The sequence below is a fragment of the Melanotaenia boesemani genome, chromosome 1, assembly GCF_017639745.1.
Source record: "Melanotaenia boesemani isolate fMelBoe1 chromosome 1, fMelBoe1.pri, whole genome shotgun sequence".
Taxonomy (NCBI): Eukaryota; Metazoa; Chordata; class Actinopteri; order Atheriniformes; family Melanotaeniidae; genus Melanotaenia; species Melanotaenia boesemani.
This window is the reverse complement of record NC_055682.1, coordinates 14676939-14694305: the sequence shown is the minus strand read 5'-3', so window position 1 is coordinate 14694305 and position 17367 is coordinate 14676939.

The window sequence follows — 17367 nt, the reverse complement described above, 5'->3', positions numbered from 1 at the left end:
TTATAATAAGTGAGCTATCTTTTAGAGAATGTGAAGCCACGTGTTGCATGTTGGGATGAGATTTTCTTTAGCTTGCAGTTGACAGATATGTTTAGGATCTGCATATGAAGAGCAGAAATGGCCTGAGATATGATTTTAGAGGCTGACCCCATGTTTGAGTGTAGCAGCACTAAACAAACCAACACATAACATCAGCGTTGTATTCTATATAAGTTAACAAGTCTGGGAAGTAACCCATTGTTAGACAGGTTATGGTTTTGTTTTGTTTAAAAATAATCAGAAATGAGATTTCATCAACTGCCTAAATATTCAACCTTCATAAATTGGCTTCTCATTTTATTAATCAATTTCTGTATTTTCAATACTCAGAAAGACTAAGAAATGTTTACTAAACTGTGTTGAAGTTACAGTTGTGATAATGCTTTGAGTTAAGACATTGAGTTTTTAATTATGAACTCAAAAGCAGGAGACATGGGAAATGTTGCACTAGGAGTTGTTTTGAATCATTCAGCACAAATATGACAATAGCTGTGGTAGAAACTAAAGTTACCAGTGCAAAAGTCAGGTATCAGATTTGGAAAAAATATTTGAATTCACTATGAACCTGTCATCCAGAGAGATCCTAAAATGAAGCAGTGATTTGTGTGCCACAGACTATGCTGCAAACTAATTTTAAAACAAAAAAATATAGCCCTATAAGAGTTTCAAAGGGTTTAATCGGGTAAATAAATAAATTTGCAGCTACACATCAGCATACAGATGTTGTCTATTTGGGTTGCCTTGTGAATAAATATAGCTGTTCTTCGAGTCAACTCTTTTGTATTATTCACAAAACAAACTTTTAACAAAACTTAAAGCAGGCTGGTACTTACTGAGTAGGTCTCATGGAGAAAATAAGTTTGCAATAGGTCTGTAATAGGAAAAGACCAAAGAAATTGGTAAGATATTTGTTTTTGGTTGTGGTTCTTTGCTGTTTCTGTAAAACAATAACAGTAATATCCACTGACTAATTTTAAAATGACATTTACTGTTTTCAAAGCCACTAACATCACTGTCAATAATTCAAAGCATTCCCATAAAGAAGATTACACTGTTATTATTTTGCGAGCTTTGTCTGTTGTAAATGGTGTAATTTATGAATAACAATACAGAGTGCTCTACTATTAGCATAAATTCCACTAAAAACATTTCAAATACATCTCTACCACAGTTTAACCTTCCAGGGCCATCACTCATATCTAAAGCTGCGTGTCCTGTGCTTCATCGTGTCTCAAACCAGGACATCTTCTCGGGATCTAATACGATTAGAATTGACTGACTGCAAAATAACCTTGTACTCCAATTCCAGTTTAAAAACATCACCAGCACTTGTTTTATTGTTTTCAGTGACCTATTGAATAGATCACAAAACACCTCTTGTTCTCACATGTTTCCTGTATCACCAGTGGTTTTATGCAAATGTTCAAATTAAATGAAAATGATCAAATATTGAAGTTAAATAAGTTACAGTGGGACAGAAATGTTGCATCATTTTCTATGATATTATTATTATTCCTGTATAATGAGAATGTGGTAATATATTCAGACATGTGGTGCAGCAGATTTATACAAGCAAGAATATAGTCAAATATTTTTAACTATTACTGATGGACTAAAAAAAGCTATGTGGATGTTTGCAAGCTTTCATTCAAGCATACATTCCTCTGAATATTGCAAATGTCTTCAAACAACACCTAACATGCAAGATGCTGTCAGAAATACTTTCCAGTGTGCCCCAGTAAACCAGCAAATTCTAGCTGAAGTGGTTAATGACTTTATTCCAGCAAAAATTTCCCCCAAAGATAACCAATATCAAACCAAAATGAAAGAAATACCCATTGTCCCACTAAGATTGCATTGCTTTGCAACAGGCCAGTCATTAATTGGTGACAGTCAATTAATCACAGCTGGTACAGACGGCTGCATCTATTGATCTTGTCCCTGCACTTATTTTTCATCCCTAAATGACACCGATTGCCAGATTTGACCAGCATGTGTAATGGACAGTAAAGAACCAATGACCCGAGTGTCAGTCTTGTCACTGGTTGGGATCTCAGTCCCCTCCCCCTTCTCTGGCAAATAGCATCTTTACCATTTAGCTTGGAAAGGTTTAGACTGCCCTAAGAGAACAGCAGCGAAACAGTGTGCTCTGGTGCTCAGATGACCTTTTCTGTTTAAGGCTTAATCTCTGACAAATGCTTGCTTTAATTAGCCTGATACCCCCTGCCTGGACCACCACCCCACCCAGACCTTCCCTCCCTCACACACCATCTCCACCTGCTTCTACAAGTCAAGTACTGTGTATATCTACTTTTCAATCGAGTTTTTGGCAATTCTCAAGCACTAGTGAGGCACAAACAAATTAACTCACAGATGGCCAAAAGACAAGTTCAGAAAAACATAAAAGGGTCTTAAATCTGTCTTGTGCATTTTCTTAACAAAGGAAAAGGTGCCGGTTTGTTTGAAGAATGTGATGTTTAAAATCAACTACCATGCACAATAATCTTAGACTTTTTCTGAAAGTTTGACAAAATAAGAGAGGGGTAATGCTGAAGAGAGGATATACAAGAGTGTGCCAGGGTGCATTATGAGGTTGAAGATAACATGCAACTGCAACCTGCATGCCTCATCTATTGATTAGACACTATCACAAACAGTGGAGTGCAGGAAAGTGTGCGAGAATGGTACACTGTATGGATTTCATAGTAATTACAAACAGGAAAGCTTTCTTTTATTTTAACAACGGATTTAATAGAGGAAAAACTATAGACTATACTAGAAAATAGCTAAATATAAATTAATCAAGAGGCTGATACAATTTTTTTCTGATGTTAGAACTTCTGGAAGGAAATTAAGTAGATGCTGCTTATCTTTTTCCAACACTGCTGGAATTTAATCCTCTCAAAGTGGCCCTTTTGCCCAGTTACAGCAGCAGATCATGCATTTCTCCCACTGCAGTATCAAACACAAGTAAAAGAGATGCATGACTACAAATCCCTGTTTTATTGGAAAGGGGTCTAATTATTAGGATGTAAGTCAGGCTGTGACTTGAGGGCCGTGTCTTTCATGCAGGCCTGCTTTATATTTATCCCCTCCTCTGCAGCTACAGCAGCAGGGCCACCATCACTACCAGCAGTGTGGCTCTTTTATTACATCGCCCACAGGCAGGTTCAGCCCTGTCACAGTCACACATATTCACACACAGACACACACACACACACACACAGCCTCCAGGACCAGCAGCCAGTTGAGTTCCTACCACAGCAGAGTTACCCCACATCCCCATGCAGCCCCACATGGACCCTTGGGACAGCAGAGGGAAGGAGCGGGTATTATGGTAATACTAGAGCCGGCTGCTCCCTTTCCCTCTCCTGCATTAACAGCTGGGAAGGACCATCATTACAAGTATTGTAGCAATCTGTTTAAGAAGGACACGTTGGAGAGGTTGTGTGACAGAGAGAGGATGAGTGCTGCATACATAGATCACATAAAATATGATTAAAATGTGTGTGAAGGGACCTGGAATAAAATGCAAAACTTGTTATGAAGACCTTATATCAAGTCTACTGTCAAAATGGCCAGCTGTAAATCTCTATTTTCCCCTTTTTACTTTTTTATTTTATTAAAGGTTTCTTGTGTTGAGTTGGTCATATCTCAAGGCCAGGGGCCCGTGGCACATAAGGAATAAATAGGACATAAAGTACTTGAATCTCTAATGCCTCATATAGCTTTACCAATCTATATTGTATTGTGTCACAAGCTGGAAATCCATTAGAAAAAGACAGAAATCACGTGGCCTTTCAGCTGTGAAGGAGCACTGCTTTTATGGTCAAATCATCCAAATTTCATGTAAAAATGATCTGACTGTCTGATTAGTCATAAATTAAATCATGGCGATATTATATCCGTTAAGCCTTGTTGTAAGTAAAAAGCTGTGATATTAACATTAAAGTAATGACACAGATGTTGTTTTGAATGTCTCTGTTAATATAGATTAATCATTTTACATCACAGAAAATCAGAATAAACAGCCTACTCCACTATTCTGGTAGAAGATTTGACCATTGACAGAGCAGTCAATCACTCACTGTCAGATTACGCTGCTCAAAGCCATTCATCTTCTTGTCGTGTTCAGGAGCAAAAGAGAAGGGTTTTGAGTCAGAGGCTTCTTCAGACTCAATCATCATCACAGCATTTTTTAGGAAACAGGGATATCCATTACAGCCATTTTTTCTCCCTGTGCCCTCCCTCTTGATCTATTTTCAGCTCAGTTTTAAAAAGAAAGTTCGATTGAAAGTGCACAGACTCCAGCACACAGAGAGGTGAAGGGTTATTGAATATTCTGAGGATTAACTATTAAAAATGCATATTATCTCATCATTCTTGCTGCCAAGTAACTGGAAACTATATGTTCCACAAGACAGAATATGGCTCTGCTCTTTTTCTTTTCTTGACCTGACAGAGGGCACGTGAAGAGGAGAGAAGGGAGGGAGGAGAGTGGTCTTTTTAAAAAAACTGCTACCGTGCACTAATGTCTCTGAAACCTGAGCCCTTATTGGATCCAAAGGACAGTAATACACAGGCATCCTCCACCCTCTAGTCCCTGTTTAAAGGTGAGGCTTAAAGGTGAGTGTATTACCAGCAGTGTAGAACATCATGTTTGTGAAATTGCAGTGAGGTTTAATAGTTGTTTTGTCTTTGTTTCTTCTTTTTTTTTAAATGACCACTTAGAGAGCCATTGAAATAAGGTTCAACAGACATTCATCAGCATTCGCCCTCCCCCAGCTTCTCACCACACACACACACACACACACACACACACACGCACACACACACACACACACACACACACACACACACACCAGGAGGCCTTATTAATTATTTGTAGCCACTTGACTTCATATTGTGCTTCCAGTGGCTTGGTCAAAGATTATAATTACCACTTCCCTGTTTGTATCATTTTCCATCTCCTGTGCTTTTAGTGCAGTATTACTTCTCTTGTCCCTCGCTCCCTCTCTTCCTCCCTCTCTCCCGTATACACAAGACCAAAAGTGCAGGCACATCATTTATTGATAAGACAAAAAGAATGTAATGAAATTATCAATGTTCCTGAATTAATTATGAACATGATTAAGAAAGCTAAAATCTCAGGAGCCAGTCTCTCATTACCCATTCACTCATAGGGATTGCTTTCATTCAGGGAAGGAGAGGCGAAAAAGCCTTCCAGCAGAGCCCACTCCTGCTCAGTTCCTCTCCCCGTGTGCCTGTCCCCTCGTCTCTGCCGCTGGGTCAGTTGACCAGCCCTTTCTGCAGTCCGGCCGGCAACCCGCCTGGACAGCTCTCCTGCACCCATGCCGTTGACTGTGATGTTGCCAGTTGCAGACAGCTGCCTCGTGACCTGTGGTGTTTGCGTGGAAAAGAGAGGATGTGCCTAACCTTCCTGTTCTACACCTGCTACACCTGCAATCCAGCTTTGGGGTCTTGACACTCCTTAAAAAAAAAAGAAAAAAAGAAAAAAAAAAGAAGTAAAAAGCAAAAAAGAAACACAAGGTAAGTTCAACTTGTCAAACTTCTGATTATATTTAAACTTCTTGAATTTTAGAAACAACGTGCACTTTGTTTTCCACTTTTATGTAGGTTAATACTGTAAAATAATAATGATGATGATAAGTTCCACTTAAGAGATATTGTTCATGTTGGTGTCATTTCTTTATCTTGGCAAAAATAAAGAAAAAAAGAAAAATTAAATACCAGTGATCAAGGTGCTGAATGCCACTGTCATTATAAACTAAAGGTTAACGGTAGCTTAATGAGGATCATACCTTTATATCTAAAAATGTGTTTGATACAAAAAAATCAAAAATATATAAGATTTAAATATCCTTTCTTAATATTACCTTCCAGTCTGATTTTGTTGAATTTTGATATTCGATAATGAAGTCGTTTAAGAATCAAATATTTTAATTGTTCAAATCATTGCAGTGAGGTTAACATACATCTGAATCACAGAAACATGAGTTTCATCTTTGTCCAAATAATTATAAGATAATGATGACAAAACAAATGTAAAACATCTCAAACTGAAATTGTAATTTGATATTTGTTTATCTAAAGTAACTCAAAAATAACAAAGGATATCATCCATATTCAAAGTTTCTTTCTTGTTTGAGTAATCTGGAAATGTCACCTCCTGCCAATATCATCATCCTTATAATGAGAGAATCATTGTTCATTACATTTATATAAATAACTATCCATTTATATTCAGAGAGTGTAAGAAATGTTCTATAAGGTTCAGTCTAGCTTCTTTTTCTCAGTCACATGGGAAAGTGGAGGCAATACTCCCCAAAGTACAAGGAGTTTCAAAGAAAATCTCAAACCCACAGTCTCTTTCCTGTTCACACCATCTCTCTTGCTAACTCTCTTTCTAGCTTTCTCTGCACATGTAAGTAGATACAGAAATATAAACCTGTGTGTCATTTCACCGCCCAATACAACAGAAGTTACACACTCCTACACATGGACATACTATAGTGTATTCACGCTAACATTTACTCAGTTCCCCTTGCCATGTTTCGTATTATATTTGAAGGCTTTGAAGGAAATGTTTAAGTAACATTTTTTCTTCGAATATCCAATATATTTGGACCATAAATTATTATTTAAAATGGCAGTTTTCCATGGTATTCCAAGCAGAGTGAGGAGAGTCTTCTTGTTAAAGATGAATATAAAGAACAGTCTTTCCCTTTTCAAAATTATTTCCTGATTTATGCTGTAGCATCAAGAAAAGAAGAGATTCACAACAGGAAAGAGAAAACAGGAACGAAAGAGAGAGATCTCAGGGGTTAATGGCAATCCTCCTGTCCTAGAGATTGATCCAAGTATTGGATCGCACATAAAGCTGCAGTTACTGGATATTACCCTGCTGCTATCAGCCTGCAGTGATGGCCTGGATAAGAAGTGCTTACCAAAGAGGATGCTCCTTCAGGGCAGATACAGTTTCCCAGCCCTCAGGGAACAACAACCACATGCCTGCTGCTTGCTCAGGAACTTTCTACCTCATCGAGTAAATCCAGGGGCCTTATCAAGTTACTAGCCTACTGAACTACTCAAAAATGTTTAGACCTCAGATTTTAAGCTGTGAAGTGGCAGGGCAGCAATTAAACGGCATCTGCTTTTCATAGATAAGGGTGTTGATTGTTTGGTTTGGTATTTTATGTCAAATGAATAGGAGTTATCTCAGATTTACTTCTGAGCAGAATGCAGTTTCATAGATTTTCCCGGGTTTGATGGTGCAGATGCTGAGTTACTCCAAACAGAAATGTTCACTGTCCTTAGGAAGTTTATGTTTCACTTCATCTAGACTTACTGAATTTGGCTGTAATGATTGGTGTAATTGCTTTAAAGCCTTTAATGCGCATGCTTCAAGAAGCTGTCCTCAAACCAGCCCTGTCTGTATTCCCCATTGTGGTTTTCCCTCACTTTTGTGTGGGGATGAGCTGAATCCAGATCTGTGCCAAGGTGGGCAGATTTACCAATGAGCATCTGCTGTATGTCTCTCTGTGGTAATACCCATGAAGCACCTGGCTTGTGCCACACACCAGCAACCAGAGCCCAGATGGCAGCTAAGCAGGCTAATTATTTCAACACAAAACTCTGATATCCCACAGTAGCACTGTGGGGCCACTTTGGCACTCTGTATTTCAGTCTCCAGCTCTGTCCAAGTGGATCTCTTCCACAAAACAATAAAGATGTCAAGTGGATAATCATGGTCATGGACAGGCCTCGGTACAGTACTTGGCTTCCAGATGCAAATTTGGTCATATGTGGTCCCCTTTGGAGAAGCTGAGGCATTTGGCAGGGTAGGATGATGCTCTGGTTTTGCACTCATTGCTCATTTATTCAGATGCATGCTCATTACATTCCAGAGGTGACAATAGCACAAGTTTTTATAATTTTTGTTGTTTGTTTGTCTTATTTTAAGCATCTGAAAAATGCTGATTTGGACTGGGAACTGTATCCTAATTTGCTAAATAGTGTTGGAGGCATTTTTTATTATTTCTTATTAACAGGCAGGTTTTCCACGTTGTTTGATTTTGACTCAGTTTGACTGCATGCTTTTGAAGAATGCAGAACTCTGAGAGTCTTCATTCCCTGATTCATTCATATTTTGTTGTGTCCCCTGGTTGCCATATAGAGGTGCTTACCATCTGAAGATTACAAACCAAAGGTATTTTAAGTCCCTTCTCCGTAGTGTCATTCCCATAATCTGGGACACACCTTGTCCTTTCTTCAGTTACTGCATGGCTCCCAGCTTTTGCATCACATCCTGTTGTATATGGCTGTTTCCAAGATCTGACAAGAACAAGCTCTAAAATACATTAGGTGTGGTTCACTGCAGGCTTTAACCCAGTAGTAACCATACAATGTCAACATTTTCATCTGACATCAGAAGCTGCAGTTTCCCTCCACATCCGCTGTGAGGTTGATGAAGTGTTGCCATTAGGGCCCATCTCCTGCATCCACAACCACTCAGAGGAAGAATTGCTTGTACTTGATAAAGCAGGCACTTAGAAGGAGGTGTGGCGCCCACAGCGATAACCTACTGACTCCAGCATTAAAGACTCTACCACTGGGAGGGCCATCTTTATCGTGATCTATTCATTCTTGTTAGAGAAACAAATTGTTGGATCTAGTCTGTGTACTTTGTGTTTTTGTAACTCTGAATGTGAATGAAGAATAAACCTCTATGGACTTATATTCAAAACTAGCTGAAAGCAATGGAAGTTACAAAGTTCTTTGCTTTCTGGTCTAGACAGTATCAAAAGAGATATGAAAGTAAAAATGTAAATCCACATATCTTGTCATGTTCATTTTCTGAGTGTAAATCTAACTAAGTTAATGGAAAAAAAAGAACTATATTGTTAAACGTACTAATTACACTGTTTAAGAATTCTGCAGTTCAAAACATATTTTAATAAAATATAAAAGATGTTTATGACTATGTCTGATGTTACTAAAAAAAAGGTGTATACTTTCCCTGTTTGATATCAGAATATGTAGGAACTAATCACTCTTCTATAGAGAAACAATTGGCCAGTACAGTTTGACATAATCAAGAGGTAGGAAACTATTTTGTTGCATCCAACTCACAAACAAATTAGCTGAAATAAAAGCAATAAAGACTCTAATTTGTCCCAGTACAGTTCTTTCTCATCCTTTCACCCTCCTCCTCCTTCCCTCTCCCTGATGTGTATCCCATCTGCTTTGGGGACCTTTCCCCAGCATGCAGGAGCAGGATAAGCATACCATTTCCCTGTCAATACTTTGCTATTAGCCTCTGCAGATCCATATATCACTGAGCTTTAGGCTGTGAGCTGGTGTAGGGTGTTCTTGTTATCTGAATGGCCAAGGTTGAGGGTCTCCTCTCTGCCCTGCACTTTGATTTATCCAACCAGTAGGTTAATGAGAACTGGAGACTGGCCCTCTACTCTCACCTTTAGGGAGTAAAAACATAAGTACATAAAATGCAGAGTTGGGTGACAAGCAAGCTGCATAACATGTTCTAAAATGCGTAAGAATGATTTGTTCTCTCAGCAGGTATCTCTGGTAGATAAACAGAAGCAAGAAGAGGTACATGAAGCCTCTGGAATTTCCTTGTTTCTGCAATAATTAGTTAGAAAATGGGATCTTCATCTAGATAAGCATTTGCATTAAACCAAAAAGTACAAAAAAAAATCTGGCGGCAACTGAACAATCCCACTTTTCAGTAAAAAAATGTTTGGATTTATTGCGAACTTAGATTTGCATCAAAAGCAACATTCAAGCCTAATCTGAAATCTTTCCTAAATGATGCTTCAGCTCAGCCAGATTTCATGTAGTTTATAGCTGTAATTATAAACTGAACTGAAAATTCAGCTGTTAAAAAGAAGTTACATAAATAACAGATTTTCTCAAAAACCTTTTTTTATGCCACTGAACTGTGATTTTTATCACAGCTTAGTGTGTGTGTTGATACTTTCTTTGTGCTAATTGTTACCAATTACTCCTTCTATCTTTCTGTTTTACAAATCCAAGGAAAAGCACTAGAATATACAGTATGGAGAATTTTCTATTTAATTGTATACCAAGAAACAGCAACAGCTTTTTTTTTTTTTTTTTTTTTTTTTTTTTTTGCTTGACAACTCGACAACTAGCTGGTTGGGTTGTGGCTGTAGTATCTATAGATGGATGTAAATACCCCTCCAGAGGGCTACTGTAAAATTAGCTTGAGACAGATGACAATACAGTGAAGTAAGACATTTGTAAAAACAAAAGAAATCCAAAGTAATTATGTTTTATCACCAGCTGTTGGTACTGACAGGTCTTTAATGTACAATGTAATTGCAAGCCTGCTGTGGAGAAAGAAAAACCGTTAGTCTCATGATGATCCCTCACTGTGAATGCTTACACCTTAACTCTGTTGTTTCTCTTTACATTCATTGGCAAAATGTTACATGAGTACAAGTAAATAATGATAAGAGACAGTCCTGTCTGTTGCTTTTCAACACTTTGACAGATCAGCAAGTCATATTGGCTGTTACATCAGTGAGTTTGTGACCTGCAGATATTTTGCCCAAATCCAACTGTCTAATGAGCAAGCTGTGTCAGTGTCTCTTACAAGTCCCTCTCAGCAGTCTGCCTACAGTTTGTAAAGTGTGTATGTGTGCATGTTTTTGTTTGTGTGTTCATTTGAAAGCAACAGAAATTCTCTATGTTGAGGCATTTAGCTGTAGGATGGAGAGAACTCAGGAACTCGCACCATAGAACAACAAACCACTGCCAGATAAATGTCCTACTTAACTATTACAATGTAGTGCATTTTAACAAGACGTTAGACTCCTTCCCTTGCTTCTTTTTTACACACACACACCCACACACACACACACACACACACACCTTCCATAAAAAAATATCTAACATATGGTTGCATGCTTCTAGCTTGTATCCCAAGGCCAGTTTCCCAGCTGGTTCCCTCAGAGAACTAAAAGAAGGGGGAGAGATGCAGAAGAGTACAAAACAGCCAAAGAGAAAGGAAAAGGAGATGCATAAAAAAATAAAGGCATTCAACAAAAGAAGAGTAAGAAATAGAAAATACTGAAAACAAAAAAGAGAAAAGTAGATGAAGGGTGTAGGTTATGTGCCTGTCTTCCCTTTGCAGCCAGTGGCACATGTATTATAGGTTCGGACTGCTAAGTACCAGATAATTAGTTTGCCTTTGAGGCATCAGTCATTATGGTTCTGCAGCCACTAACAAGGCCCTATTGGAGGTGACAGCTTTTCTCTGTGGTTTACACAGTCTTACAATGCAGTGCAACACTCTAAGAAACCAGTTTAAAAATTATATAAAAACAGCGGAAATGAGAGCATCTACTACTATGAGTCACTGTAGCTTTTGCTGTTCCTAAAAATGAATCACACTGTTGTGTTTGAAGGCTCAATATTGACCCTGGAAACAACAGGTTTTTACCAACAGAAAAAAAGGTGTTTAATAAGTCATGGTTCATAACCTTTGATGTATTTTTGTGATTGCCAGTCAATAGTATATATATTTATTTATTTAATTTTTTTTTATTTTTTTTTTTTTTATTATTATTATTATTTTTTTTGTATTTCTATTATCAGTCCAGATCACTCCAGATGTCATCTTCTTACAAGGACATCATCTTAACAGTCTTATACTGAGTTTGAGTTTGTTGAATGGCACACTTGATAGCCGTGTGGCATTTACTGTATGTTTCTTTTCTTCTTCTTTTTTAATCTCTTCAACTTCAAATGCCTGCAAAAACTACATAGATGAAAAATGCCATTATAAAAAGAGTAAATACTGGTCTTTCGATCCAATTAGGATGAAACACAAAATCAACAAATGTGTCTTAAACCAACAGCTACTGATGAACAACTAAAATTGTAGCTAATTGGAAGACAATATAGTTTTTGTTCTGTACTGGTGTGGTTCTTTTGGGTTTTTTTTTTTTGGTTTTTTTTTTGGTTTTGTTTTTTTTTTTTACAATGACTGGAGGTGAAATTTTTAAGGTCATACTGCAACACATTTCTTTTTTCTGATGATAACAAGATATTTCATTGATCTCCGCAAAGAACCTCAAGTTATAAAAGGATGCTAATTCAATACCACAGTGAGGCAAGCCTGCACACAAAATACCCAAGACAGGCATAATTATTTTCCAGCAACCTAAGAGAAATTGTTTATTTCGAAATATGATACAGCTAGGAGCTGAAAGAAGCCATTTCACACATTGATCCTAAAAATCCAACAACTCTGCAGACATCATCATTATTCAGATTTTTGCTGTATTGTCTTTTAACATACAAGGCTACCTTGCCTTCAGCCTTGAAAGAGTTAACACGATTCATGTGTACCACCACCTCAACATCCATCATGTTTCCCTGTAACCAGATCATAGCTTCAATCACAGGGAAGATGAGATAGTAGTCTATTAATCTCCCATATTAAGCAGATCCATTTGTGAAAGCAAACGGCCCAGAGAGGCCATCCTTTTCACTTGTTGTCTCTAAATCTGATTAGCAAGTATAACGACATGTTGCTGAGGGTCACAGGAGATATAGATTGGTCCTGCCTGCATCTCCACTCTCACTGGCTTGGGTGTTGGAGGAATGAACAATTTTATTTTCCAGTACTCCTGAGGATTCCTGTTGTAGACACCTTGTATATCGAACAAGCAAGGGGGTGGGGGGCGGGGTGCATTCAGAGCATCTTCATTTGCTAAGTAACCTCTGAACATTTTTGTAAACTGTTGGCTGAGTTTTCTCTCATGCAAACATTTTACATGCAAGTTTAAATCTCAGACCATTCACAATCTAATGCATACTGAGGTGACCTCTGTTCAGGTTGTAACACTTGTAAATTTAGAGGTAGTGTAAGGATATTTTCACAAATAAACAAACAGACATCTGCAGCATTGGCTGACCAGACTTGCTTTATAAACACTTAAAAAGTGAAGTAATGGTGTATTCAGATCATTAAGGTAAAAAAAAATGGCTTTACCATCGTATTATTCTTTTAATATTGTCAACTTCCTAAAATAATGGCCTAAGTCATTTTTTTTATAAAAATTATTTCTTTGCCTAAACATCTTTTTGTGATGCTGGCACCTCTGATAATGTCACCAACATCCACACATTATATTATGAACTGTTCATCTGCAATTGTCTGTGCATTTTTTTTACATATTATGTAAAAAAATGCACAGACAATTGCAGGAAAATTACATTTATAAGTGTGAAATGTGAACATTCTTATGCTATCTATTGCTGTGGGTACATTTAAAGTAAGTAAAAAAGTAAGGAGATTATCTAAACCGGCTTAAGCTTTTTACTCTGTAACATAGATTTTTTTTCTTCTTTCTTTGTTTTTATATGATGAATTACACTCAAAATACGTGTGGAACTTTAGGTATGGTATATTTATCAAATCACATTACTATCGTGTTTTCTATAGAAATTGAATTCTTGTAAATCATGATAATCACTAATATTGGACCAATCACTTCAGCCATACGCTGATGAAACATTTTAGAACATAAACTTTCATGTAAAAACCTAAATTGTAAGTTTATGATTGTCAGCTTGTTGAATTGTGCTATGGGCAAAATAAAAAAAGAAATGTAACAATCAGTTCACATTTTATATCAGCACATTTCTGATGACATTTTTCTGTGTTTTGAAGAAAAAGAAACAAAATCAGACACTTTAAATTAAAAGGATGAAGGGCTGGCTAAACGTATTGACTGGAGGAAGTTAATCACACTAAGCTCTACTTTTTATCAGTGGCCCATTCAGAGGTCACAAGGTTTGTACTAAACATTATGATGAAGAACATGTAGATGATGTCATTGAGCTTTATTTAGCCTTTGTTCCTCAGCACATGCTCGAGGAGAGGTAGCAGTAACGTGTCAGGGGTATGGTTTCTCTCTCTGACTTGGCTGGGATGAGGAGGAGGAGGAAGAATATCAAGTTCCAGGAGGGAGCAGTGAGCATGGGGACAGATCTATTTACTTGTGGAAGATAATTGATTGGGAGGAAAGGTGGCAAGGAGAGAAAAGAAGAAAAGTAGTTGAAGGGGCAAGAGGAGGAGGGTTAGAAGGGTATTGATCATGTGACTGATCCTGCCATAACCTCCAATATGCCTGTGTGTTTTTATTGCACTGTAATGCCAAATAAGATGGTTTCTTGTAAAAACAGCAGAGAAAAACAAGACATGCTCAATGTGAAGGAACAAAAGGAAGTGAATCATTAATAACAATCAATAATAATGTTTTCTTTTTTTCTTTTTTTTTTACTTGTTTTCATTAACATTTCAACCACAACAAAGATTATGTCACACATTTAATGCATTTATATATTTATTTGAATTTATTTATTTTTAAAGTGGTAATTGTACATTAATGAACATAAACAAGTACAAATGCACAAATGTAAATGTGACACAGTTAGGCGAGTAGCTAATTTGAATTTGATTGTCTTTTGGCAGGTCACAACAATATACACAACAACAAGGTACAAACAATAAAAGGTTAAGTGCAGACCAGTCAGAAAATATGTATAAAGTGCATATTACAAGTGCATGAGGTTGGAGTGTAACATTAGACATACAAGAAAAAACACAAACGCAATATGAATATAATTATATCTAATAATAATAATATGACTATCTATACTCAAGGCTTTTGTTGTTGGTATTTAGTGATATTTAGGGCAAATTTACATGGCTTTAAATGATGGATGTAAATAATTAGAACTATTAGTGGTGGAAATGCACTTCATAATACACAACAATGCTTGTTTTTGACATTAAAGTTTAATTACAAGCTGGAGAGCTGTGTCTATGAACATGCAGCGCTAGGCTACATAAAAAGCAAACAAAAATATCTCAAGCATGTGCATTGTGTCCATCTGGGGAAACGGAGAATGAGATGGAGAGCAAAGGAGTGCAGTCCGCATGCCATCCACTTGGTGTTGGATAGGCCACATAAATTATTGAACAGCAAGACTTCCAGCTATTATTACAGAAAAACAGTGACCTGCATTTGGACTGTTTCCTGACAGTTGTATGTCAAATACACACCTTAGCCTTGTGGACGTACCAGTCTATTGTGAAGCTGTAACAAGGACACACCAAATAGGTCAAGGCATGTTGAAAAACTTGCTCTCTGTTTTTTGGGACATCTACTTTAGCACTGAAGACAGGATGGTGAAAAAAATCCCATTGTGATCTTTTTGATTTTGTACTCACTGAAAAAGTACACATTGTTCTGTACATAAATCTCATCTGTGTGTAGGTGTGTAGAGAAATCCAGAAGGGAAAAGGTGGAGAACAAGAGTGAATACCTCTTTTAAAAGAATAGGGGAAGCTGAAGTTGATGGGTGTTGGAGTCGATGTTTCTAAAATTGTTGGCTATGTCATTTTTAGTCCTCCTCACCATCTTGCCAGATGGAGATTCTCTGTTATTCACTCTGAGGTTACGGTTTTAGATTGAGGGCAAAGCCTAAAGTCTGCTGTTTGTTTTGAAGGAATACAATGTCAATACAGATGTAGCAGGGCTACGATTGTTTGCAGAGTTAATGGTAGTTTGATGATGTCATTCTCAGTGACCTGAAGAGAAATTGACCCCTGTTGTGGGAGTATTTCTAAAATGCCACCTGCACAATTACGGTTGGAGTGTCCCTGGGCTGGTGTATGTAGGGTTTGTTTTATCTGAGACACTCAGATACACACTGAAGCACACAGTGCTACAGTTTGATTTGCTGACCCATACATCCACATCTTCTGAAAACATGTTCGTTGAATGTCAGTAAAAATGAAGTTCCCGATAGTGAGGATGAAATAATTAATTCATCATGAGTGACTTAGAGTATTTCACCCTAAAGTTTATACAGTTAAGTTTTGGTCCTTTTTGCTGCTGCATGGTGCAATTATAAAATTAAATATTCAGAGTTGCAAAAATTTATTGCAACTTATTTATTTTTAGTGTGGGTGTGTGTTTTGCATTTTTACATGCACAAACACAAATAGCAAGAAATATACTATACACATAGGTATCTATAACAAGATAAAATTGCATTCACTAATCACTGTACTCACTCCTGCAGATCATTAACCCTTGTCTGCTGTCTCCTCATATTAACTTACATTATTTGAATCTATTAGGTCATTGATTTATACAAGGAAAATCATGGCATAAAAAGAAAAAGAAGTTAAGAAAAGGGGAAGAATCAGGAAGAGTAGAGAGAGTGAATCCTCCAGAGAGATGTATAATTCATGTGCAGGACTGTGTGTGAGTTGTCTGGCTCCCTCAGAATAGTGTTTTATACTTTATGATGATCACTGTGAGTTTGCTGAGTCCCTGTCCCCATGTCTTTAAAGTTCAGACAACCAAGAGACTGGATTTAGCCCCAGACCTGAGCCAGACACGATGGATTCTTCCCTTCTTCACTTTAAGTGAAACTTTCACAGGTGAGCTGACTTCCTCTGTGGTCACATTGCAGCTACTGCTACTTTCAGTGTGAACACAATGTTTGAAAGTAAATTTTTTTTTGTTGTTGTTGTTTTGTTTTCAGGTAGAATTGTGCCATCTATTTCCCCTGAGGAGGTGCTTTTCCTGCCTAACATACACCTATACTGATTATGCAGTCCAGTCATCCAAACCAGCTTGGCTTTTTATCTGTCTGTCCCCACTGTATTACAACATCATTAATTCTACAGCAGTTTAATCTTAAATAAGATTATGAAAAGAAGTTTGCAAATTTGCAATATACTTGAATGGCTCTTTACCCTCAAGGTACTAACCAACTTCACTGCCTTCTTTTATATTCAGGAACTTGTTGAATTAAACTTAAAATAAGTCACTTTAAAGTTCTGAACAGATCTCTACTGGCTTGCATTTTAGAAAGAAGATTCTTATTACAGATTAGCCTGATGTCAGTTTGTCAGTGTTTTTTTGTTTTGTTTTTTTTGGGGTTTTTTTTTTTTATTATGTTGTTGTTGTTTTTTTGTTTTTTTTTATCAGGTAATCTGTTTAGATTTGATGCAACATAATGTATGTCTTTCAGACCTGGAGCGGCGTTTGTATGCATTCATCCTTCACGCATAACAATTACAATCATTTTTAAGACAAATGAAAAATGCAAATGTATTTCTAAATAGCTAAATGTAAAGATTAGATCAACAACTTATAAAAGCCAAAGGTTTAGCCTCTCATAGTTTAAATTTCTTCAAAGGCTGAGAAATGAAAGTTTGCGTGAACAGTT